Source organism: Betta splendens, chromosome 7 (genome assembly GCF_900634795.4).
Source record: "Betta splendens chromosome 7, fBetSpl5.4, whole genome shotgun sequence".
Taxonomy (NCBI): domain Eukaryota; kingdom Metazoa; phylum Chordata; class Actinopteri; order Anabantiformes; family Osphronemidae; genus Betta; species Betta splendens.
Window position 1 is genome coordinate 15,527,091 of NC_040887.2, and position 27,994 is coordinate 15,555,084.

A 27,994-nucleotide genomic window follows, 5' to 3' on the forward strand; every position below is an offset into this window, starting at 1 on the left:
ATCTGGGTGCTTGAAATAGATTAGTTTAAGGCCATACTAAATTATTAAACTATTCCCAGTGAACGAGTCCTCGTTCCCTTTTAAATTAAGCAGACTTATGGGGTTCATGCCGAGCCTCTGGCCGCCAGACGCGCTCCGCTCAGCACTCGGGCATCGTCTGGCTGGAACGCTGCGGCTGGATTCCCTGTAGAACCATAAAAAACGGGGTCCACCACCGCTTGACCCTTGGTTCTTTCTGCCCAAACGGTTAACCCATTTCCCAGACTAAAGGCCCTGGCTTAACTAGCATGAGGACAGATACTGAAAAAAGGCCAACATGCTCGCACTTACTGTACTGTTAGTTGGGCTAGAGTGAAATATTAGATCTTTCATTTCGCTGTGTTACTTCGGACCAAAATGCATTTGTCAGGGTGAGCTCTCCACCGCCCTTCCTCACGACCTCAATCTCTCATTTCCTCACGCACACGCGGTTCTAGCTCTGTCAGGCAACAACAAACCTACAGCAAAGTATTTCTCATTCATTCACCCAAGTCCCTCCAGAGGTCTGAATCAAAATGTGAACATATGGCTGCACCGCAATGTACAGACGCTACTATCCCCTAAACGGCCTGAGCAGAGCACTTCAGGGGCTTGAACACCTTGACAGGAGGCACAGCAGAGCACAAACAGTACGCCGGACATCCCCCAAAGCCATCAACTGTGTTGGAGAGCATTTAAGCGTCAGTTTCAGGGACTTTGCTGCAGCAGGGTCCAAATCTTATCCATGTCGCCGCTAGTGGTGAATGAATAGAAGATTTTGCAGAAGAGAAGTTTTTTGTGCAGCTAGTATGTAATAATTATTGATTCTTCAACATTCCCAGAAATGTAAACACCACTTAAGTGCATGATTTTAAGCAGATGTAATTTTTCGTTTAGAGTTACTGCAGGGAATTTCATTCATTTACATCAGCTCCCAGCAGCCGCCCTCTTCTATTTCCCTCTACACATTTTAGCAAAAGCAGACTTATTACTGCACATGGTGACCATCTTGTACTCGCTCTGGGCTGGAAGAGTGGCCGGAGCTCTGATCAAATCATTTATCGACTACTAGGACGCTTCAGACGCGGAGGCTGACGGGAGAAGAAGCTTTATCTTTTTAAGTCACTTGTGTGCATGTAGCGAGAGTTTTCTGTAGCGGAGACAGTTGATTTTGCGTGATAGAAAGAAGGCGGCTGGAGAATGAGTTAGCTGGAGCTGCAGCTATTTTTAAATACCCACATCAGCACATGCATTGGTGACTCGTGAGTGTCAAGGCTGTAATAATGGTTCAGTCAGCTAGACTCTTATCCTTTAAAGGCTTTTAACATGCTACAGTATTGGTGGAACCACGACATGTACAACATTCAAGGTTTCAAGGTTTCTTTATACTGGAAAACTTTGTTCTTCAGTGTTAATGACAATGTCCAGTCTGTTTGTGTCTAAATATACTGAAATCAGGTCATTTTGCATATTATAGCAACCATGACAACGACAGGTGGAACAGGATAAAGACCTGTTGAGCTGATTGGGAGACAAACAACTAAATGCAAGACAATGAAAAGTGAGACAGCTGCTTAGTTAGTAACACAATGATTAACACTACTGTAGCAAGGCCCTGCTATTCTACATCCCTACAGTATGTCTGCTATCAAATTGCCTCGTTTCCATCAAAGTTGACTGGTACCATTAACAAGCACTGGCACATTTTCTGCTCTGGAATACTAAAGGTTTTGCTGGTGCTTCTGCATATCAAGTTCCTTTTGCATATCATGGACTTATGAGCCTGAGAACAAGGCCTGTCCACAATAAGACTCTCATCTCATACTGTACTAATGCATACATACAAATGAAGAGCACTGTTATGTACGTAGCAGTCCTTTGGAGAATAGGGCTAAGTCACTCCATCAAACGAGACACCATCAAAACACCCTTTGAACTAAGCATGACCCTCTCCATCGTAACACAGATAGTAAAAGACGTTTTCAAACGGTCACGTATAATGGAAATGATGAAAAGGCAATGTCACCCTTGGGCAGAATTGGGGCAAGTGAGTGCAAGGCTGGCATTGTACTTCGTAATGTTGGGTTGTAAACACTGGGATACAGCCCTTCAAGTTGTTGACACGTCTGCTGTGCATGGTAATGCAGTAGCGTTAGCCACGGTGCCGCTAAGTCTACCGCTCAGAGAGCAGAACAGGAAGGCGCCACAGCTCAAAACGCTTTCCATCTCTGATGTTGTGTCGTCTCTTTAGTTCACCATTGTTCCTCATCTTCTCAAATTTTAAAGCAGAGGATCAATTTCTTTTAGGTTTGTATTATTCTATTACACTCAGACCATATTGATTACAAACATTTCATGCTGCGGAACATCTGCATATGTTTAGAATGGTGACCTTTTCACAAAGTCACATAAAAGCAGCCGCTTGTCCATTATATGACGTTAATGCATCATGTTCTTGCTTTGTTTGCACTGGAGGAAATATATGAAAATCAATGCAGGGCCAGTTTCGTGATACTGTCTGTCAGTGGTCTCAGGAAGAATGAGGTTATTTTAAAGGACTCATCTTTTGCTGGGAAGAGAAGGGTTTTTAGATTTATCACTAACTGAATATATATATTTTTTTCATCCAGTCAGTTATAAAGAGGCATACTTTGACAGAACAAATGGTTTCACCTCCTGTTACATTTAATTTATCAAACTATGCCCTGTATATCATACTGTAAATCATGCAGACGATCCCTGCATGGACATGTCAGCTCAGTTACATATGGAAGCTTCTACTCCACTTTTACTTCAGAATTACTAGAATTTATTCTTCAAAAATTTACATTGATGAAAAAATAATCATGTTTTAGCATAAAACTGTAGCAATTATAAAAATGCCATATGACAAAACTAATACTAACTTACAGTTTATTACCAAGTTCAGGATCCCAATTAGAAGATCAATACAAATATGATTGAGCAAAGTTGTGATTTGGCAAATATCCATAAAATGCACATCTTTAAGAATTGGCCAATAATTCAACATAGTTCATAATAGTAATTTTCTTTGGTCATTAAAGCACACTGAACGTGAAACACTTCCACATTAGACTCAACATATTTCAACTATTCACTTTCTGCCAGATGTCTAAATTAAAAAGTCGGTTCACTGAAGCCTGTACTTTCCTGGCCACCTGAATCATGGGTAGTAATATCACAGCATGTGTCTAATTTCATTTGCACAGCTCTCCAGCTCTGACTAAATGTGCCTCAACTTGCTGCTTTTATCCTGTGTCTCCTGCTGATGCTGGTGGGGTTGTGACACATTTGTCATTCTCACAGTAGAAATATACACATGACATAGAGCTGTTAATTTTTTAAAACCTTTGCAATGGAAAACTAATAAACTGTAGCATGAGGTGTACTAATATATGTGCATATGGACAGTTTGGTGAAAGTACATGTGAAAATAAAAATTGTTATTTTTCATGTTTATAACTGTGAACCTTTCTGCATGCAGTTCTATTCATAGATTTACAGTAACAAACCTAAAAGCTTAATACTTTAAAATACAGTAAGCTTGACTGGTTTATTCTTACGTTAATACTGTATATGATCTCATATTTGTCTTAGAGGTATTATTGACTAATAATCTTCCCTTCATGATTCTTTCAATACTTGCTACAGTACAAGAAACAATGAATTATAAAGGAGAAAATGCAAATATCCAAAAAAGCACTGTAATGTGATGTGTCTGAAATAATTTACTTTTAATAAGATTTTATTTTTTTCAAATATCTTTGAAGACTTACTTTAATGCAGGATTAGAGTTTTTTTGGACAATGTACTCTCTCCTCTGCAGCCTGTGGCTGCTAATACACTAATCTGGAATTAAGGAGAAACCCCAACAAACCTAGACTCAGCTCTGGGATAGATTTGGTATATCAGTGATATTAAAAACGCTCTCTGCACATATCTATGTATACGTTTTGGAATGCATTTACACATCATTAATATAATAGCCAAAGATGCTACACCTTAATGGAGAGTGGTGTAAAGTTAAAATGTCAGCAGTATTTATGGCAACTGTAAAAAATACTCAGATGTTGCCAAAAAGCCCGGTTCAGTGCTGTGGTCAATGACTTTTGTAGCGTGAAAACAGACAGGCCAGGTGTGCATGAGGTCAACACTGTGTCGCTTTGTTGTGCTTGTGGTGTGATTAACCTGTCTGGCACCTGGATCTCAGGCTGAACTCAGGTCAGCGACACTGCTGGCAGAGATTGTTAACCCAGCTGGTGTCTGTGACACCAACTACTTAATAACTGAACTTAGATTGGTTAGACTTATTAGTGCATGGCAGCCCACCTGGGAGGCTGAACTTAGGTCAGTTGGACTGTTAATAGAAGACTAAGACCTCGCTCCTTCCGTGTGTTGTCATGTAGCCCTGACAGGTGGTCTGAACTCGTACAGTTCTGTGGGTCCTGTTACTTAATGTTTAATGAAAACAGGCTGTTCATGTTGAACCTTTACCGCAATGTTTTGTACTGTACACACACTGTTATGCTGTCACAAGTCAGCTCAAAGGCTGCACTGAGGTGTAGAGAGATGTCTGATAGCCAGGTGAATTATTGTAAAGGACACAGCCATGAATCATTGTGTTTCCGTTGATTTGTAGGCGCAAACAGTGGTCTTCGCTCATCATCAACAAAAACACAATAAATACACACTACCCAGAGGAAAACAATCCATCACGTTAAGTTCAGCATCTGTATACAGGTGAGAACACCAGTGGCTCCTTATCAACTCCATGTGCTCTGCTTCTGTGTAAATTCAAGCTCTTATTAATGCGTCCCTTCCAACGCTTCCCTTGGAGTTCACCACAATTTGTTTTAATAATAAAGACATAAATGTTAAGTAGCACATCTAACCTAGCAGCTCATTCATTTTTAGTACATGGGTACTCCATGCATAAACATGAGCATGGTGGCTACATACTGTACTGTAATGGCATGTGTTTGTGCACATTGTATAAACCACACTCACAACTGTACAACAAGGGCACATGCTGTTACAACTTCAAGGTATGGCTGCAGCTTCAGACAGTTCAGCTCGTTGCTTTGCATGTCTTGACTATGCATATAGTTCAAAAAACAACATTACAAGACATTACACTATTCGAAGCTGTACTGGACATGAGAAAAGCATCACTAGGTTTCTTTAATTACAACAAAGTTGAATGTGGAAGAAAACATTCAAAGATTCAAAAAACGTGCACACACACATATACACACATATACGCTGTACATAAATTGTGCAGTTTGATGGCAACGGCAGGAGGGATCTCCGGTGGCGTTTGTGGAGCACCTGATACTGATCAGCCTGTGGCTGAAGGTGCTCCTCTGTCCAGCCACACACTGTGTAGGGGGTGGAGGTGTTGTCCAGCATCCACCTCTCAGCTACAGCATGCACGGGGTCCAGCTCCACCCCCAGAACAGAACCAGCCCTCCTGATCATTTAGCCCTGGCTGTTACTGTCTGCTACATTCAGGTGGGCATTTGCTGGGCGAATGATAAAGACTGAATAATGAAAGACTTGTTTAAGGAAAGAACTCAAAACTACTGAATTAGTCATCGTCTCTGCTTTGGCCTTAATTGCTGAGTGACTTTGAAAGGAATCAAAGGAACATTTCTGAGCCCATGTTAAAGAAAATATTTTTGATGTGCACATTAATGGATATAATCTGTAGCTCTCTCGAGAATGAGCTGTGATTAGATTTTCCTTATCCTAAACTGTGCAAAGGCTGTTTGCTGATTGGAACCTGAATCACTTGGAATTCTTTAATTTAGATCAACAGTTCAGCTTTACAAAAATAACAGTTTCTGTGAAAAAGACGAAATATTATGAATGGTTCCATATTAAAAACCTCTGCTGTTCTTTCTAGTTATAAAGACAGCATAATTCCTCCCAGAGCTTTATGTATCCTCTGTTATAAAAAGTATGTGCCTGTCCTTCAAATGTACCCTGTTACAATATGTACAGGTTATTTTGCGGTAAATCAGTGTTTATATATAAGGTTCAAGTCATATTTACAAACAAAACACTCTTGTGAAACCACTTGCTTCCACTGATTGAAAACACATTATTATTACGAGCCTATTCAAGTTTTTCTTTACAGCTGATGTCAAAAGCTGCAAACCTAAAGAACACTGAGTCTGTGACTTCGCCCACACTTACCAACGCCACACACGTCTCACGTCACACCTCAGCCGCCCTCCCAAGGTTAGCGCTCGTGTTCTTTTCTCCACATGTTTACAAAATTGTTCAGTCCTCAATAGTTCTAAATACATATGTGTTGTTTTGCTGAAGAAGACGGCATAAAGCCACCTGAACGCGCGACGGGAGCAGCATGCTAGCGGTCAGTGGCCAAATATAAACTTAGTGACTTTAAACTGTTAACTAAACTACGGTAAGCAAAATGTGATGCGGATGAATTCATGGTTGTTTCTCCGATAAAGTCATGCTCTTCGGGACAGATGCTTGGAAATAAAACTGAGGCCAAGAGAAATCTCACAAATATATTTCTGCGGGTGGGTGGTGTGCACCGCATGGGCCTAATCTTTTTCTAAAGATTTAAGAGAAGAAATCAATCAGTTTCTCAAGGAGTAAAATTCAGATGAACTACAGGTGCACTTGATTAAAAAAAATGGCACGCTTTAGACGCCCTCAAAAGCAGAAAGGAGGAAAATACAAGGTCTTTATTAAGCTGAGAACGGCTTCGCTTCCCTTTCAGCAGGTCCTGTGAGGTCATTAGGGATGAACTTTATTCATCTATCAAACCTGTGACCATGAGAAATAAAACGATTTGAAAAAATCAAGGTGTAAGAAACGTTTGTATCCATTTTATCTATTTTAGTGACACAAGAGATGGCTGCTCAGCTGACACACAGGGAAACTGGACTAGGACACGGAGGGCACATCATGGAATTAAATGGGCTTTTTTGTGACCTATGCAGTGTTGATACATTCAATGTCTTGTTTTGTCAGTAGACGTTTACAGGTTTGTACCGTTGATTGTGATTCAAGAGGAGGCGAGTGAGGAAGAAGTGAGCGTAGGAGAGAGGTGGGGGTGACTGAGGCTGCTTTGAAGTCAGGAAGATGTCTTTGAAGCCTGTTAGCTTTGTAATGTGCTTTAAATGTTTCCGAACCTGAGGAGAATTTCTACCTCTCATGGTCTTGCTGCGACCGTATGCTAAACCTGATGTCAAGAACAAATTCCCATAAGTCGCTGTGATTTCCTAAGACCCGAAAAGCACTCTGGCAAAAATTCTTAACTCTTGCGCCGACGTTGTGAGGACGTTGATTTGTCATTAAACCCGTAGACGATCCCTTCCGGACCTCTTCATCTTGGAGCACCGGGTGAAATGAAACCAGACTCTAAAACCACAGCACTTTGGTTCAGGACCCATTTCAGCAGCAGCATGTCACGCGTGTCACCTCTTCTCCCCTTTGCTCCCCGTGACCCAGCGTCACACCTGAGGCACAGGGTCCGTGGAGAGCGGTGGTCGGCGGATGCCAGCGTCGAGCGCAAAGTGCTCCGCTATTACGGTCCCTTCTCCTTGTAATTACTGTATCTCGGTTGAGATTATTAAATATTCATCCCCCATCGACTGGGAGCCGCTCCAACTCTGCTCCTCGAGTGGCAGCTCTGTTCACACAGAGCCTGGTAATGCAGGCTCTCCTCTTGTGTCCACCGCTCCTCTCATCTTTCATCAACATTTAGACGTTTCAATTTTCATGTTGCACTGAAAATTGTACACCTGCAGAATCTACTGTATATCCAAATACATTCATTGTGCTTTAATCTTAATTACTAACATTTGGGCTCTGTAGGAGAGGGGAGCAGATAGTTAGATAGATAGCAGATTGTTGCGGCGGTGCACACACACACACACACACACGCACACACACACACACACACACACACACACACACACACACACACACACACACACACACACACACACACACACACACACACACACACACACACACGACAGGGAAGGGAAGGTGTTGGAAAACATTAATGCAGCTCGACTAAGCGGAAGGAAGGAGGGAGCGTGAGAGAGAAGTGAAAATCAGGACCATCCCACAGGATTCAGTGTGAGCATTATAAAGCACGGGTGCCATTAGGGTTAAATCTGGGAGCGGGCAGTGGATTTAATATGAGAGATGGGTCAATTCAATATAGTCAGCTTCATCGGCGTGTCTTCAAAGGACAGGCTCTAACACCTAGAGCGTAATCCATGCGACGACTGCATGGTGTGTGCTGGTTTTATAGTATTTATTTATTGAAGTGGGGGGAGCAATATTGTGTTTTATTAGCGGTTTATTGCGTCAGCGTTGAGACAATGTTTGGTAGCTTTATTTCGCAAAATCAACAATAATTCAAACTCTGTAAATGGCATGCTTGTTTACATGCTGTACTTAAACATTCATCACCAAAGACTGAAGAAGCCCAGTGAAGAAAAGCACAGGGGGGTACGTTGTGTATAAAAGTGACAGCTGAATTTTGCTGAGTTAGTAATAAACATCCAATCATTTGTTTCAGTTCTGCTGCCTGATATCATCATTCTGACATAACATTGCAAAACATGGTTATGACTCCTACCATCATTTTCAGGGTTGTTTCAGGCCCCATTAGTGGTGGGGCCCGTGAAAAGGGGCTGGAAGATAATTTGGTTGGTTGCTCCATCCATTTGTGGTTCACGGGGAAAATACTACAACCACTCACCATATTTCCATAAAATGTATTATGATTATTTATGGTCACCCTGTTACACACTCGATAGCACACTGGATATTTTAACGAGGATCTTGTCGTTAATCTTGCATGTGCACGTCCAATGGGAAAACCCCCTTTAAGACCGTGAATGCAGCCTGTAGTTCAGCTCATCGTCAGAAGCTTTACTTTGGCCAAGGCCACTCGACTGCTCTCATTACACCTTAAAACACAGTCTTAGTGAGAGAACCCGCTTAGAAAGATAGCTGGGCTGGATTAGAGCTTGAAGCAAGTGAATATTAAATATCTCAGTGAATGCTATCATTTTAAAGTCACTGTGTCATATATCAACCTTGACACCAGTGCAAATATTACTGTAGAGACTGTAATAGTTACTGGAATGACCTGGCTTCATAATCAGTTTATTTACTGTAGAAGCATACAGTACAACCACTTTCTAAAAGAGCAGTCAATCAAAAAGATTTTAAACATAACATACAAGTTAAGAGGCACCAACTAAGGTTTCCATGTGCGTGAGGTCATGACCTCATCACTATTACAACACAGACAATCCAGCCGCATGGAGGTGAGAAGGTCCTGGACGCCACTAATGCATAATGCCCATTGTCTCTTATCTCTTCTCTTTGGCCTTTAAATTTGTGGCAACAAATGCAACTGGGGTTTTAAAGGCTAAGCCTTATGTTAATTCATCCTTGTACAAAGATCAACATTCCCTATGAAACAACTAAAAGCAGCAAATAGTTCACGGCTAAAATATCCATGTAGCTACAGTACAGGTTTTACTGCTTGGCCTTAAATAAGGAAATTATTTTGTCAGTGTACATACTGTATGCAAAAAGACCTGCCAGACAATGCGGCTGATATGCTGTGTCTTTGAGCACGCATGCAAAAAGTCACTACTAGTACTGCGGTTTTTCCTCTGTGGACCACATTAAACAACAGGACAGCGACTGATCATTTGAGGAGTTCAAGCTGAAATGTATTTTGTATTGGTTTGGAACACGGGAGTAATATAAAATGGCAATATTGCTGCTCTTCTGTTATAGAAAGTGTAATTATTTATTTGTTCTGCATATTTTAGGTAGTGGAGTACCCTGTGGCTTTTGGGTGTAGCTTTGTAAATCATTTTGTAAGCAGTCATTGACATGACAGTTTCCTGAATTAGTTAATCCAGTTGAAATCAGCAAACACTGCCCCTGATGACAAATTGAATCCATGTTCAATCTGACTACGCCACATCTAGATTAGGACACCCAGCAGCCACACCTGGAGCCCGGGACTCACCGTGCTTTGCAATATTTAAATTCCATCTGCTCTTATTTTCATACAATTTCCAAATTAAAAGAGTCCAGCCTTGGAGGGGAGCGAGCAACGTTTGTGTTTGAATAAACACAGGCTGTGTGCTTCCACTTCTCAATGTACAGCAAAATAGTATTTTCTCACTAATATAAGGTAAACTATTTGTTTTTTTTATAATTGTTTTAGTATTTCATGTTGATTTCAGTATGATGTCAGTCTCCTGCTAAAAACCCTAAAGGAAAGCCAACAATAAAAAGAACATTTGTTTTTTTTTTACTTTTTACTCTTTATCAAGTCTATTACATTTTCTCACCAAGCATGACGAGCTTCTAATACCAACCAAAAATGTGTTTTTGCTCATTTCAATTTGATTAATACTGTTAGTAGATAACTAAACACGCATTAAAAGAATCCTCTGAGGGTACTGATAATAGCAGCTTCCACTGGCTGCTGGGAAATGAGCAGAAGGCTGCGGCAGCGCTCGGTGAAGAGCTTTCAGTGAGGAAACGCTGCTCTCCACCGCTGTAATAAATTGGCTGTTTATTACGTTACAGGAAATTAAACAGTGGCCCAGGAAAGGCTGCATGTTCAATTTAAACTCATGACAAGAGGAAGAGGTTTAAAGGCCCAATAAAGTCACTCCACAATTACTCCAAAGGAAAGTGAGACGCCTCGGAAAAAAGCCTTTGTCTTGCCGAATGCCTCCGCTCCCTTTCATTTGGTTGAGTCTCTTATCTTAATCCTCATTAACAGTGTTCTCCTGCTCGAGCCCGATCTCCACTAATGACTTAAAGGAGCCGAGTGAAACACTTACGCTCAATGTTGCACTGGACGTCAGCTGCTCCGTTTGAGAACAACATGTCAAGGAGAACAAACAATGCTCATTGTTATGGTCATAACTCACCCGCTATTGCACCCACTGGGCTGCTACTATGCTAGAATTAAATTTCCTGTTGTCAAACACACACATAAAAATCATTTCACATTTCTGAAATACATCACGGGCAAATAAAGCGCACAGATGAAATGTGCCTTGCTTCGAGGTAAATGCAATTGTGAATATGTGTCACGAGTAAATGCTTTATTGTGAGTGGGGGGAAAAAGTAGCTGGTCAGAGGAGCCAATGCAAGTGCATTAGGAAATTCCCCTATTAGTCCCACAGTGGAGACATTTGTTCTCTGCATTTGACCCATCAGGGGTTAGATCCCACAGTGTGGTGACCAGGGAACGAGTGTGAAGGTGGTGCCAGAAGTGAGGATCAAACCAGCGACCCTTGGCCTCCCAGGCCCTCTACCCACCTGGTACTGAGCCACCAGGCTGAAGCCCACCTCATCTGCTGAAGGTGTTTGTTGTAAACCACCAGAGAAGCAACAGAGGAACATTTAAAGAGCAGCTCCAAACACGCTAAACAAAAGATTTCCTAATTCAGCAAATGGATGAGTGAAAATCCACTGTCACGTTGGAGTCAGAGTGAGAACAGGCAGAGAAGCAGAGCAGGAGACTGTGAGTCAATGCGAGACAAAAGCAGGCAGCTGGATGCTGTCACATCAACACTGCCCAGGTCCAAAACTTGTTTTGGTGAACAACAGACTTCTATCACTGTTAGCTCGCGTCTGCTTCATCAGCTGCTGACATGTTTGGATTTGGGACAGTGAGGATGAAGCTGTTCAGTAAACAAGCAGTGTGTGTGTGTGTGTGTGTGTGTGTGTGTGTGTGTGTGTGTGTGTGTGTGTGTGTGTGTGTGTGTGTGTGCAGGTGAACAAACACTTGTGTCTGAATGGATATACTGCACCCAGCTACACATTACTACATGAAGCTTATGGAGGAGAAACGAGATGTGCAGCCGCACACAAACACAAATAAAGCACCTCGCCTGATATTATCATAATTTATACACAGACAAATCTGTTTGTACTACAAATGCAGATGAAGTTGTTTCTCCTGTACAATCGCACAGGAAAACAAGTAGCCGCGTTTCTGTGAGCTGCACTAATCATTCTGAGTGGATTGCTTTAGCAGGCAACACAGCGCAGCAGTTTTGATTACTTTATCACACGAGCCCCAAGCTCTCCGCAAATGTCCGGGATGCAATAAATAGACTCGGCTGGAAAGTAAGTAAGCGGTGGAGGGCGAATCGTGAAGAGGGCGTCTGAGATGGAAGATTGGCTGCGAATTCCCTCACGCGCTGGTGGAAAGTAAACCTACTGTAGGATTTGCCCCCTGCTGTCAGTTATGGCGCACAACGTGGTGGGTGTCTGCTCCAGACCTTTTCTCGCTGGTCATATGGATTTCTACTGATTTTACTTTAAAATAAGACAAATCCCACTCTGCTTCACAAACATAACCCAACTGCAGCACTGAACCAATACGCCATCGGGACCAGCTGGAAATATTTGAGACGATAAAATTAAGATTTTTGCTTCAGTTTTGTGCGTTTCTCAGCGTTGTTTCTCTGTTCTGCCTTCGTTATGTGGTGTAATGTGATGGCCTTTCCACAAACACAGTGCCCACCTGCTTTATTAGGTAAAGTTCTGTCACCCACAGACAAAAGAAGATTTAGGACTGTGATTTTGTAACAATATTTTTTAAAAAATAACAAAAACACTTCAATGTGCTTCGGTAAAAACGGCCGTAGAGAGAGCCGTACACGCAGCTCCTCAGCGCAGGAATGCAGTATTGAAAAGCTCGTCATGAATAAATATGACACCGTATTTTTCCTTCTCCTTATCAAGGTTGCCCAGAGAGAGGTGGGAAAGGAAGTGCACTGATTACTGCGACTGCTGCCGACTCTCCGGCTGCAGATGTCGCGTTGATGATAGGGCACACAGCTACATGAAGGCAACATACAAATCTGTTGAGAGTTAGCACACAGCCTCCTAATACTGTGGTTAAAGTACAAACCGGCCAGTTAGGCCTGTGGTTCTACTTAAGCACAGTCATAATGTCCCTCGTCTCTGCAAACACCTTAAATACCTTCTTTGGGTTCTGAAGCGAGAGTCCAACATTTGCAAGGCGCATATTTCCGCAGCTCCGACCGGACCGTATTAGCTACAGTGCGTCCGTCATCTGGTGTCAGTCGCACCGTGGCTGCATTCTGTCTGTTCTTTTCCCCACACACGTCAGCTCAAAAGCAGAATCAACGGGCACCTTACAAAACGGCAGCGGCCATAGTGCCCGCATGCATCTGCTTCTCGGTACCAGGAGCTCCTGCTGCGCGGAGAGGCTTAACTGGAACTGTACTTGAATTGCATCAATTAAACACACACACACACACACAAAAGGATGAAAAAACACCCAAACACAAGGAAAGGCTTCTACTGTTGTAATTGTTTGAAGTAATTATAGTTATTTTGTGAAGAGGGCAATATAAACCCTGTTGGGCTTTGCAGAGGTTGTCTATGGGCTATTTATAGCACAATGTGCCCCCCCCCCCCCCCCCCCCCCCCCCCCCCACACACACACACCCACCTCATGCATTCTCCTACTCCATCTGTTTCTGTCGACCTTTTTTCACTCCTCCCTTCTATTGATTAAACAAATTATTACAAATTTGTGGCTTTTTTTCACCTGGGAGGAGACAGTGAAGCGGCATCGCAGCGGTCCAACAGTCGGGGCATTCAGGAAATGGTACTGGGCAGAAAAATCCATCCAAGAGGCGTTACCCAAAATTAATTTCTTCCTTGCTATCATGTAGACAAGAAAAGTACGGCGGTAGCGTTCACTTTGTGAGTGATGCTTGGCAATTGGATTACATAGTGTCTGGAGGAGGCGCTGCATGAATAAGCAGATGTGCTGACATCTCACTTAAATCAGTGTCTGTTTGATTGACACACCTGAGTGATGAGGCACTTTCTGTGCATATATAGTTTTTTCCGAATGCACGGCAGATGCATGACAAAGAGGTGGCCTGTCGATGCCCGCTCTGTTTTCCCGGAGATCAACAACAGGAGCGATTGTTTCTTCTAACCTTTGTTACCTCTGGTTGGTAACGCGCCGTCTCGCTGCCATTTCTGAAGAGTAGTCACTCTCTCCAGCGGCCCCACGCGCAATCCCTTAATCCTGCATCTAATGTGTAGAGCACTCAACGAGGACACTTGTGATTTTCCGAACGCTTCTCCATCTTGGTTCAGTCCTGGACGTCTTACTGAGAAACTGACTTAAAGGACACCCGTCTGTGCACAAGTATAAGAGATGAAGGCAAGTGGCTCAGGAGGAAGAGCTGTCGCCCACCAATCATAGGTCCCAAAATGTCCTTGGGCAAGGCACTGAACCTCAAGTTGCTCCGTGTTAAAGGAGAATCAAGTTACATAAGTTGTCAGTTCCTCATAAAATAATTCACACAAGAGGACATGCAGCACAAACTACTGCAGCTGAGAAGTCACCTGGAGCAGTTTTTCCGTCCAACTGTTATCATTTGTTTGCTCATATTACAGAGGCTGTCATTGTGGTCGACTTACTCCTACAGAATTTCTCCCTGAAAAGTTCCAATTATGTCATTTGGGGCATTGTTTTAGATGGATACTGAAAGTTGAGGGATGTTTGAATACCTTAAAAAACGACAACTGTTCCTCCAAAAAAGAACCATAAATGTTTAAAAAAATTCAAATTTTTCGATGATATAAAAAGGCCAGATCATGTGCATACTTACAGAGAAGCGGAGGTGGAGGAGGAGGAGGAGCTAAAACAAGCATGACTGATGAAATCCGGCCGGCTACTCTACTGTATGTGTGCTCCTGGGATGATAATGAGGGAAGCAGCGCAAAGAGTTCAGCCCAACTGCAGCAGCTTCTTTGTAGCAAGGTTTCATTCTGAGAGCAGGCTGTGTTTTCTGCTGTAAGCGATGTGACTATATGGTATTGTAATGTTTATTGCAGTGCTACTGTATCATTACTGGCTCTAAACCTTTGTAAGTGCATTTGATCCTTTGAGGAATTCAAAGGCCAAGCAAGTTGGACAGAACGCAACAAGAAGAGGATGAAGAAGAGCTCATTGCTGACATGGTGCTTTTAAATACAGCAACGCCACAGACTCTGTGAAATATATATACTGTAGTTCTTTGTAAATGCAGTTTTCAATAAACGTTGTGTGCTCTGGATGCATTTTTTGTTTTATTGAATACAGTTTGAATACGGTTTTACTTTCTGTGTGTTTGATCTGAACACATTGCCTTGAAGGTAAGAATTTGGTTTTGACTGTGGAAACGTCTGGGATTTTTTAAAGTCTATTTGTGTTAATGGGTAAAACCTTTAAAATGTGTGTTTTAGTAATTGGAAAAAAGCTTAAATATTTTAAGAAACTCAATAAACCTCTGGGGGATTTTAATAGGGTTACATGGCTATGAGGTGTAAAGTACAGTTTGTAGACACACAAAGTAAGATACCGTAGAAGAGTGTTTGCTTCCTTTTACGTTTTCCAGTTTTATGAGAACTAGCCAGAAAACAGGTCAAACTAAGAAACACCTTGTTACGTGGCACCAACGAGGTCGAGTGTTAGTGTCACTCAAACCTACCTCCTCAGGCAGACTCACTAAATCGCCTACTCCAACTTTCCATCCAACTTGGCGGTAAACACTTCACTGTGTTTACCAGAACAACTTGACTCATCAGTCACATTGTAAAGTCTTACAGACGAAATTTAATCAGCGTTCATAGGTTACAGTCTTGTCCGTGGAGCAGTAAATAAATAAGTAAAACGTGTATTGGCTGCTGAGAACCGTTTAGCTGCATTGTGAAAGTCTGCACATCCACAGGCGCCTCTCCAGCGTGATTGTGGGTCAGGCCAATGGGGCTGCACTCCGGCATCATCAGTACCAGGCAGCCGTGTGTTCGTTTAGTGTCTTCTAATGTGAATATCTGGTTAAAGACTAAAAACACTGATTTAACAGATGTTTCTCGAAAAATGAGAACATTCAAATTAAATATGCCATCATGACTTAATATGATGACATATAACAAGTAATAATAGATGAAATTATATAATATAATATGGCCACTTTTTACATGAAGTACTAAAACCTGGCAGTACGTAGCAGTACAATGAGTCCTAAATCCAACAATGATATATGAACACATGATAAATAAAAGCACCAGCAAGCAGTTATTTATTAAGACATCCAGCAGATGCACCAAACATCCATCTTTTATTTGAAGGCTGAATTTATGTACAATACAATATTTATTCTGCTCAATTTCTCCTGAAGGAAAATATCAGGTTCTTTATCTACTAATAGATCAATTTTTTACTAGCAAGCTTTTTTTTAATTGGTCTTTTTGGCAGTCGGTGATATATCAGAGATTTTTTTCCTTGAAAATAGATGTCGGCTGTGAAGAGTTGTAGATCGGACAATCGGTGAACAAATCCATGCGTTTGAACACTGCAACACCAAATAAATGAGTTTAAAGACTAGTTGAAGCTTAGGTAACTAGGAAACTACCAAATCTGGTCACAGGAGCTCAATGCATTTGTTACATTGTTGGTACTGTTGCAATAATAATGGCATAAGCTCATATGCGCAGTGCATCTGAATGTGTCTTTTCACCAAGGCTGCTGATGTAACTGTAGCAACTTGGAAAATCAGCAATTAGATGTATCCCTTCCATCTTTAAAACCCCTCATCTCCTCTCAGAATGTAAATCTGTAAATCAGCGCCTTTAATCCTTAATCTTGAAACCAACGCTGAGACCAGGTAGATTTTATTTCTAAGCCCAGCAGGCGAATTCAAAGGAGTCCTAAATCATTAGTCTGCTAACTAGATTAATACTGATGTAGGGTATTACTCTTCTGAAACTGAGAGCGAGAGAATAGTTTGTGTTGCCCGCACCTAGACCTGTTTTTTCTATCCAGAGGAAGAAGAGAAGAAAGAGAAGCTCCTGTGCCTCTCGTTAAATTGTCAGCTAAGATTCACGTCTGCCTGTGCCTCATTAATGAAAAAACTCTCAATTAAGGGTTAGAAATACACTGGTTCATTCCTAGTAAACATTAATGGCATCTACTTCCTGATGTTACCTGTTTCGCGTAGCGTCGTATTTCAGCACCAGCTGAGGCAGGGACAGCTCCTGGAGGCAGGGCTGTGTGTGGAGGGGGCTGTTTGGCTCTCTCCAGAGGCAGTGATGGCACATTACCAGACTCTCAGGTCTCAGCATCACCAGGTGCTGCTGAGACCGCAGCACACGTTACATCACTCTGCGATTCGAATAACAACATGGGATAATGTGGGAAAGGCTCAGTCTCACAATAGCAATGGCTGGTTGCCCCTTTCTGCTGGTTTACGGCATGCGTGGGTGTAGGATTTGCCTGGACTAGACTTGTGGGGCTGTGCCCAGCCCCATTTTCTACATTTCTAGGGCTCAGCCACTTTCTGAAGCGCAAAACACACATTTTGTTGTACATACTGTACAGTATGGTTGCAGTCCATCTGAAAGCATGAGGATAAAAAAAAGGATCATCCCTTGTCTCTGGCTTGATTTGACTTTACAAGCCTCAAACCCCCAGTGTGGACATGCATTTCACAGTTCCACTCAGTCTGGCAGCCACTTTGGAAAAAAAAACACAAAAAAAGAGGGGAAATGGGACGGACGGGGCTCCTAACGCTGAAACTCTGTGAGGCCGCCATCATAAATAATCTCTAATAAAAGGCCCAGCTTGTAGTAGACACAAGAGGCCTAGCTTTAACGCTGCTTTAATCATTCATTGACTTCAGTGTTTAGCGGCAGTTTCACTACTTACTTACAGAAATAATATGGAGGGAGATGTGCTGTCTCAGGGAAACTGGATATTATTTGAGGAGAGAGAAAGCCACTGCTGAAGCCTGGGGAACGGGGATGAGATTACAAAGTGCTGTGCGACTTGAACAACTCTTGTCCTAAGGCTTGTTCAAACTGATTTGTACAGCACTGGGCTCTGGAGAGATTGGAAGAGAGAGAGAGAAGCTTTTCTGTTTGGCCAAGAGTGTCATTCATATCAATCTGAGAGCAGAAATAAGAAATGTGCACCGCGCATTTGCTGTACTGTTGACTAAATGTCATTCTGATAAGTTGAAACAAAAAGGGGCCATTTGATAAAATGAGTGGGAGACACAGCAGAAGCCCACGGTGAGCGTAGAAGGAGTGGTTCTTGAGCGTGTTTTCAGAAAAGATGCTGTCAATGAGAACGGTATTAATGAAAATGAGTCATGCTAATCAGGGATAAAGAGTTGATCTTATCATCTTATCGCAGCCCACTGAGGGGCTTATCAATATCCGTGCTTCAAAGCAGAGGGCTAACAGCACGGACCTGAGATCTATCCACAGATTCTCCAGCCGTGTCAAAGAACATCTCTCTTAATGAAGGAGTGAGGCCGAATCACAGAGTGAATAATACAACTGCCTGAGAAGTGTTTTTGAACCCAGCTTCATTTTTGGCCTCCGTTCACCTGATCTGTTGTGCAATTGTTGGACTTGTCAGTAATATCAACAGATTTTCCCTCTGAGTCAGTTGAGAGCACCACAAAGCGGAGCTGAAGAAATAAAATATGCCGTTTCTGACTACTCACATGTATCCTGTGACACCCATATGGAGATCTGAGAAGGGCTTAATTGAGCGTACTGTAGCGCAACGTACTTGCTCTCTAATTATGCTCCTTTTTGTTCTGTCAGCTGTTAATAGCTTAAGCTTATCGTTCATTAGAAGCGCAGGTTGGGCTTTTATTTGGATGTAGCCAAAAGTAGATTTAAACTAAACTGCGAGTAAATTCTTTGAAGCCAAACTCCTGTGTTTTGAACATGAAATCTTTCTGACTAACACATACACATTTGGTGGAGGTTGCAAGATGAAAAGTGAGGTAGTCGCTCGTCAGAAACTATTAATGTGGGAGTGAAACTAATTATATTGGCACGGCTTTGAAAAAGCGCGGCTTCCAGTAGGTGCCGTCGCCCGTTTGTACTCGTAGGGTGTTTGCGTTTGGTTGAAAAGCTAATGTAGCAGCCAAGCTGGACTATGAGGAAGCAGCGAGAAGGTCGAATAGCTGTGATTAGAGTAAAATGAAAGTGCGAGCGAGTGGGATGATTTACTAGTTTCCATCTCACATTTAACATTATTAAAACAGCTTACTGTTTTACCATATGCCACTTATAAGCCTAGTTTAGACATCAAATATTAATTAGTCAACATATTGTTACAATCACAAATATTTTATTTTTGGGATCAATAAAGCGTTTTTGAATCTTGAATGAATTTGAATCTTGACTTCTCTCGTGTTAATTCTGTTCCCATGGACTGAACAGACGAGTCACAGAGGAGCGGCTGTCTGATTGGCTACTTGTCACTATGACATCAGCCCGTTCCGGCGGGCCGGCGTGCTGCCAAGTTGATTCTCCTCACATCCACATCCTGCATTGAGGGACGTCTGCTGAAACAACAGAGGTGGTCCATTCACTGAGGCCCAAAATAAATTAAAAAATAATTACAGTTTGAGGTCACTTTTCCCTCTCAAACCACAGCACATGTCTGCTCTAATATTCCTTTGACTGCTTTACTGACGCGTTCATTTATTTATGGAGCCGGCTAAGAAACCAACAGAGGCTTCACATCAGCCTTCCTCAAGAGGAACCCTGTCAAATCTACATATTTTTAATAGCTCATAACTCAAACAGTCTTGGCTTGACATGCCCCATCAAAAAGCTGCAACACTTCTGACATTTAACTTTCTCCCTAAAACCTTTGAATGCGTGTCCTGTTAACCCTTCGTCTTCTCCCGCCTGTCATCTTACTGTAACATACATTGTGACCTTCATGAGCAGTGCATTCAATAGCCTGCCATTGTTTTGATATAAAGTTTGTTAATAGTTGGTGGAACTCAAATTGGAAGGATTTTATAGAAAGACAACCCCTATTGTGAATTTCTAATGCCGACACAAATGCACTTTAGACTAAAGCAACTATTTGCCATTCATCTCAAGTTGTGTTAAGCACAGTGAACACCTACAGTATATCTATCCAACTATGGCTGGCTGTTTGCCACGCACCTACTGTATATTCCTCCTCCTCCTCCAGCCTAGAGGATAAAACAGCTTTTACAGCCAAATGAATCAGGGATGCAACAGCTTCCTGCCAGCTTTGATTTCAAGTCAATATTTACACCCAAGATTAAGGGAAGTGAAAAGCAGCAGCCGCCATTAAACACGAGATTTAGCATTGCTACTTTGCTTCTTCAAAGATACAGAGGTGACAACAGAAAAGCTGAATATGCAAATAGTCACAGAGCCCAAAATTAAAACAAGACGCATAAATAAACATGAGAGCAGGAACAAAACGAAATGTAGCAGTATGCATGCAGACTGCATACGTTTGTGCAAGCTAAATCAGTATATTGCGCAATAGCAACATTTTAATTAACGCATGCTCAGAATTGATCACGTTTAGTTTACACTCAGGGGCAGTGTTAGCTCAGCGTGTACAGCAAGTCTGCCTGTGCCCAGGGATTAATGCTGTAGAGTCGTGATGTAGGTGCAGAAAAAAAAAATGAGCTTATGAGTATGTGTGCACAGCAATATAATTAATGGCGCTCACATCCAGTAGGAGGGCACTGAAATAACTACAGTGTCATCATGGTAATGTATCTGAGAGAGGATCATCCATCAAACACTATGGACAAAGCCAGTCAGGATGTGCGAGACTCTATCGTGTTAGCCTGAGAAACTGCAAGCGCTATACAGTGAAGAGATTTATGCTCACTGGTGGACTCACCGAGCCGCAGGTTGTGTATGTGACTGCCATGTAGAACAGCCATCCAGCTCGCTTCTGTTCTGCATGGTTTTTAAATCTGCCTAATACATTTTGTAATTTAATAAAACGCGGGGGAAAGATTTTTAGAAAAGAAAGATTTTCTGCTCATTAAAGCGCAAATAAACACCTCGTCTTGTGATGACTTTGTGGTGCAATCGCTTCATTCCTCTTTAAATGAGGACCTGCTTATTTGAGGCTGACAGGAGTGAGTTATGAGATGTTCGCCACTGCAACTGTGCAAACAGTGGTTGACCTTAATTTCTGCGCTTATAACACTCTGTGGGGTACGATATGAGGAGCTGGATCCCCGTGTTGTTCTTTCTGTCGTTGCCTTCGTAAAACTCGCGAGCTCATAATTTGTCTTGTCAAAAGCACGCTGGTGCTGCAGGTGTAAAACGTCTGACCCATTTCCCAAAGTCCATTTTGTGTGTTTGTACAAACACTTGGTATCGTTTGAAGTCGTGACACCTCACAATAATTCACATGCACTGTTCAGTCTCTCACATCAGTTTATTTGCGTCAGACATTCTCTGAAGTCCTACTGACAATTTGCAGTAGGTTGTATGATGCAGTAGGATAAAAGGGTTATGGTTTGTAAAACCTTCGCAGGAACCACATTACATTTACAGTGTCACATCCTCCTTCTTCCCTACAGTAGATGTCTGGTGTGTTTTCAGCAAATAGATGCACACAATGAAATAAATGTTCACTAAACGGATGGAGTCAGGAAATTTGCAGCAAGTGACTGAAATAATTATGACTTGAATTCACAAACGAAGATTAGTTGCACGTGGTTCATGCTGTAGAGTAACTGTTAAAAACCACACATGAGCTGAGCTGACAAACGTGCAGGCATTTGGACAAAGTCAAAAAAAGGCTTTGATGGTGACAGTATAGGCTTAATTTATGTTGTTCTCCACTTTTTGTAAATGTCAGTTGCAGGTGAACCGGCGCGTGGCATTTCGTCATTTCACAAACTGTCATTTTTGTCCTTGCGGTTAAAAGCACAACTAAACGTTGTCAGGGAAACCTTCATTCGAGGTTTGGATGCCTGAACACGTCAACTTTGAGATTTCTCTATCAAACAAGCAAAGATTTGTACATCGGAATAATATTGTGCTTGTCTTTTGCCATTAGTACAAAACAACAGAACAGTGACACATTAGTCACTTATTAGTTACTTAATGGAACATGCTACTCGTCGATAACATCTCTGTTTCAAACAGTGTGTAGACATCATTGCTACATGACAGAGCTTCACCTGTTGCTAGCGCCGGATGTCCTATTAGTCTACTGCTAACAATGCATCATACTGGTGTTGACATGCTGATGAATTTTTTATTCGGGTTAATGACTCTTAAAAACAAAGTCAGCTCATATCGGAGCAAACATCTGAGGCCAAGTCTTTTCTTGGATATTACTCTGTAATTGGTGTTTTTCTTTTTGCAGCTGGCACCGATTGGATTCTTATCTGAAACAACGTTAGTGCACTTTAGTTCCCACTTTTCCTCGCAGGGTTCCCCACCGCAGACGAACGTGTACAGTAATATTGCCGCTGCAGTAATGCAGATTGAAATACACGGTACCTTAGCCCGATGCAGTTATCGATCAGAACATGTGTTTAATTTATCATTTGTGTCTCTTCTCTCTCTTTTTTCATCATCGGGCACATTAATCAGGTTAGTAGTGACCGCTTTCACTCGCGGTGATCTGTGGCACCGTAGCGATTCAGATTTTCCCCATGTCACTAAGTGCAGAGACTGACAATTAATTTAGCTCTCTGAGAAAAAAAGGACATCAATGCGATGTTAATCACTGAAGTCATTTATTTCCCTTAAACTCTGAAGCCAGCTGGAGGCTGCAGCAATAACGGCACTCTGATACCCCTCTCCATAGGCACTCAATCATGATATTAATTGCCCAGCTATGTCTGCCTGTTATCAATCAGTCTACCAATCACACCTTATTAAATAAAGATACAATTGCCTTATGGCGCACACTTACACACAGCAATGGGGGTTTATCATTATGTAGCTGCAGTCGACAAGTCTGCAGCCGTGGACACATAAAGATGATCAGCTCAGGCTCATACTCCATTATCAACGCAAACCACACTGTCCAGGCTTTCCAATTAAAATCCCTTTTGTGCGCTCCTTTCCACTAACATTTGCTGTGTTTGTGTGTTTATTTAGATGCATGTGGTCTAGAGTGATAACGCCGAATGATGAAGCTAACATGTCTGAAACACTGTTCAGCACTGTGCTGTTGGAAGCAAGAAGCAGTTGCTCGCTGCTTCTGATGCGCCCTGCTATTTGTTGTTTGTCCTTCCCACATGGAATGAATCAGTGGATTGTGGGCTGCCATACAAACAGTTTTAGGTAGGAATTAGGATTCTTTATGTGATCAGATCTGCAGCTCAGCCCACATACGAATTGCCAAATGTTTAATAAAACCTGACTTTGGGTTGGTTATGTAATGTTTGGTTAAAACAACAACGCTGGATTTTAAGCATTTTTTTGAGTTGCGGAAAATGCTTTTAGTAATTGGAAAATACAAGTCTTGAGTGCAAAGAGAATATGTAATTACAATCGTTTAAAAAGGACTGGTGAGGCACGTAACTGTAGTTTTACTGTTCATTTTGTAGAAGGTTGCCACAGAGACAAATACAGCACTTGTCACAATATATATAGCGTTTTTTATTTTCCTCCTCTTTCTTACTTCAACGACAGACCAGCGCTATTAGCATCACAGTGGCTACACAAAGCAGCGTAACAAACAACAAAGGCACAATGGCCAAAATCACCGGTGCCTCAGTGTCCTCTGGGCTCTTATGGAAACCAGACGGGGAATTGCATATAGATGCAAGCAGAGACTGCACATATGCAAAGCTTCATTTTTTTCAGTTTAGAGCTCATGTTAGTGTAAATATAAACACTCCATGCTTGAAGACATACTGTTAAATATTTATACAAAATTGTTCTGATACACTCTTATGACTGAAGGCTAAAAGAAAGTGGGACAGAAAGATGTCAGAAAAGGTAAGGATCCTCACTCATTATCAGTGAAATGATTCCACAGGATGTTTTACACAGACTTTGAGCACTGACAAAACTGAACGCTGGGCTCAAATTAATTGCCTTTGTGCTGTTATCATCCTCCCACTGAACAGCTTTTATCAAAATAATTATCTAATGGCTGAAATTTTCTGATTAAAGTTAGGCGCAGCTAGAAACAACTCACTCACAGGGTGTTTCATGGGAGCTTGAATGACCCACATTTATTTTCCTCCCACACCCTTGTCGTCCTCTGTGGCACTACAGTTAGCACAGTGCTGTGGCGCGTTGCCCGTCAGGGAGAGAAACGGTACAGATTTGTCCCCAATAACAACGTCAGGATGCATTCATCAACACGTGGACCCTCCCCTTCACCTTGTGTCTGCAGGTGACCCCGTGTCAATCACCGACTGTGTGCTTACTGACGGCAGCCAATGGCAACCCAGCCTTTAAATCACTTAGCCTGGCCTGCCTTTGAACCTAGCAATGAACTAATCTCATATGTGATGTATTTATGAAATATTACTGAATGTACTGCCCTTATCGGAGCTATATCACTGTGTGTTGGTAGTCTGTGACTAAAGTGGCAAGCACTTTATATGTCTTGGGTTGACTCCCATTGACTCTACTATAGCTGTATTTTGAGTCACCGAAACACCAACAAACATGGAATGGGAGCTTGACAAACACAATGATGATTATGATTATTGTGTGAATCAGTGAAAGCTGGAGCCTTTGATTCTTGTATGTATTCTAGTACGACACAGACAACGAGATGTTGTATTACATTACACACAGTTGCGTTTGCACATCATGTTTTAAAAATAGTGGTGGGGAAAGACTTCCTATAGAATACAATACAATAACAATACTTCCAGGTATTTCACTTTTGTAGAAAACATTTTAAATATGCATTTAATACAGTTAATACAGTGCTGGGCCGTTGAAATATTTTGACAATTATGAATTGTGCAGTGACATCACAGAGACAATTGATTAATCTCGGGAAGATTCTCCAACTTCTGTACAGTCTCAGTCATAAAGAGCTGTTGTCAGCTTTTAGAAGAACAATGAGTGTTTTAACAGATGGTATGGCCCCCACAGAGTTAACTGATAGAGAAAAGCCTTTTATGACAATATTTCAAACCTTCCTCCAGCCTAAACGTTCTTTGCTCCCATCTTTCTGGTACAAAGGAGCATCTACTGACAAACTGGCTACAGTATGCATTGCTTTATGTGAATAACCATTCCCGCTGTGAATCTGTGCTCATGCTGCCCCAGACTCCTACTACGGTTCAAACCCAACCAAGATGTTAGAACTATTTTCTCATAGTATGTATGTAGTATCAATTTACTTAAGGGGCAAGGAATGGATATTACTGAGTAACTGAATTATAGTCTTCCACGATAGGCTCAGCAGTTTCATAACAATGACATGTGTAGTGTGACTGGCTGACATGCTGTGTGAAATAATCAACTCCCATCTGTAATAAACTGCATGCACTTTGCACCGTTAGGCAGAATGAATAGAAAACAATCTGTTTTAAATCACCTCAGCCCCTTGCTGAGCAGACTTGTCATTCCTTCTTCTGATTCACCTGCAATTCAACTTTGCTTACACTGCCAGCATTACAATCGGTGAATGTCAGCCTACAGTAAGATGTGCCAAAATAATCAAATTGCTCCAAATGTGAGTGTGCTGACTTTGCTTCTAGTGCCTTGACTTACATCCATCCATCCATTTTCTACTCATGCGGGGTTGCGGGGTGCTGGAGCCTATCCCAGCTGTGTTTAGGCGAGAGGCAGGGTAAACCCAGGACAGGTCACCAGTCCATCGCAGGGCAACACACAGACAGACAACCATTCACACACACACACACACACACACACACACACACACACACACACACACACACACACACACACACACACACACACTCACACCTACGGAAAATTCAGAGAGACCAATTAACCTTATGCATGTTTTTGGACCGTGGGAGGACGCCGGAGAACCCGAAGAGAACCCACATGAACACGGGGAGAACATGCAAACTCCACACAGAAAGGCACATAACATAGTGCATATTTATGCTTTAGGGCTTAAACCTTAACGGTACTGCTACAGTATTACTGCACCGTGTGTCCTAGATGGGACAAGCCTCTTTTGTATTTCAACAAAAGAGGCATACAATGATCACATACAGTGTAACAACGCAATTGGTCTTTTGCATTTCACCCATCCCCTGGGGGAGCAGTGGGCTGCCATGCAAGGCGCCCGGGGAGCTAGTGCGAAGTACCTTAATCAAGGACACAATTGGTTCTCTGGTGGAGGTTTGAACCTGGGACCTAAACCAACGCTCTACCACTGAGCCACCAAGCCACCAGCTTTTGTCTTGGTTCTCATTCATCCAGGTCATGTTAATCATCCCAAAGGTTGTTTTCAGTGGAAGCTAGACCTGCTTTCTCTTTTTCACCTTCCATTCCGATAGCTTCTGTTCTGACTGACTGGAGTAGCAAGCTTATAAACTCTGTGGAGTCATTAAGTCATTAACACTTAAATAGTGTTAACGACTAAATAGGCAGTGTGAGTATCTTGTTGTTTCACTTTATTTTATTGCATTTATAAGCCATTGAACAGTGTCTATTGAATGGAAAGCTTATCATTTAACCCACAACCCATGCGTGGTTTTATCCATTCGCCCATCAAGGATCATCTAGTAACTTTCTGACTGACACATGATCTTAGCATTGTGCAGTAATTTCTTCTTTTTAGTGGTTATCTCAATGCGAGTAAGGCTCCGGGAGAGATCTGTGTTGGCCAACCACTTCATTTGCCTGATACACAAGCCTCCTGACAGGCAAATAGTAACATTCATAACATAAACACAACTTTTCTACAACCTTGATGAACATTAATGCTCTTGTCTGAGCGATCGCTGAAAGCTGTGTGCTTAACATTTTACTGCATCTTAAGATTGTAAGTTATTGTTTTTCAAGAAGGACTAATGTATGCTGCCCTAGAGGGACACTTATACTTGCTATAAAGGATGGGGTTGTTGAAGTAGACCAGACAGAATTAGGATAAGTGACTAGTGAGTATACTGTATATACTGCTATTTAGTGGACTCGCTGCTCACTTAAAATCACGACCATTAGGGACCCCATTTAAAGATGACTAAAGGTTCATTGTCAGAATTTGAACTTTAAGCTATTATCATGGTAATAGGGGGAAAAATCAGCACGCTGCTTTCAAAAGGCACAAAAACGGCAGCTTAAAAGGCAGCTTTTTAAAAAATTGCATCCCACAGGAATCTATCAAATGAAACGAGAAAAAGATGGGTGAGAAAGACGAGTAGGAGAAGGTACAGTAAGAGCAGAAGCAGAGGAGTTAGGTTTGGATTTTGTGTGTAATGTAACTTTAACCTGGTTTTTCTGCCTTCCCGTCTCTGAATGCTACTGTACAGACAATGGGGCGTTAGGCAGGCTTCTGCCAGTGTCATTGGAAGACTAATGAGATGGCACCAGGCCCATGAATGGCTCATTGGCCTGATGCACATTACTGTCTGTAAGTGTTTCTTCATCCGGTTATGGCCAGCCATGCAGCAGATTTTCTACCTGTAGCCGAGATTATGATGAAGAAGAAAAATATGACGTATGACAGACCATAGCATAGCATTGTCACAAGCAAACCTATAGGCCTGAGAGCCATTTTCCCCAGTGATTCATTAGCTCAAGACAGGAATGATGTCAAGTTAAAGTTACCAGTACATCAAAGTGATTAATTTCAATACAATAATGAGACAAAGCAGGTTTCTGACCCTTTTCCATTTGACTTCAGGCAATACAATTAATGTCATTTATATCAGTGAGTTGTTGAAATGTAATGTTTTATTTTAGATTGTACTGTATCAGTCACTTATAACGTTGATATATTTAAAAAAATATTGTTAGTGCAAGTTACATGATATGTTTATGGTTGTAGTAAATGTTTTCTATTGTTATGTTACAAATCTCAGGGCGGGAGGACTGGGAAGGACAAGATGGAGGAAACAAGCTCTTGGTCATGGACAACACGACA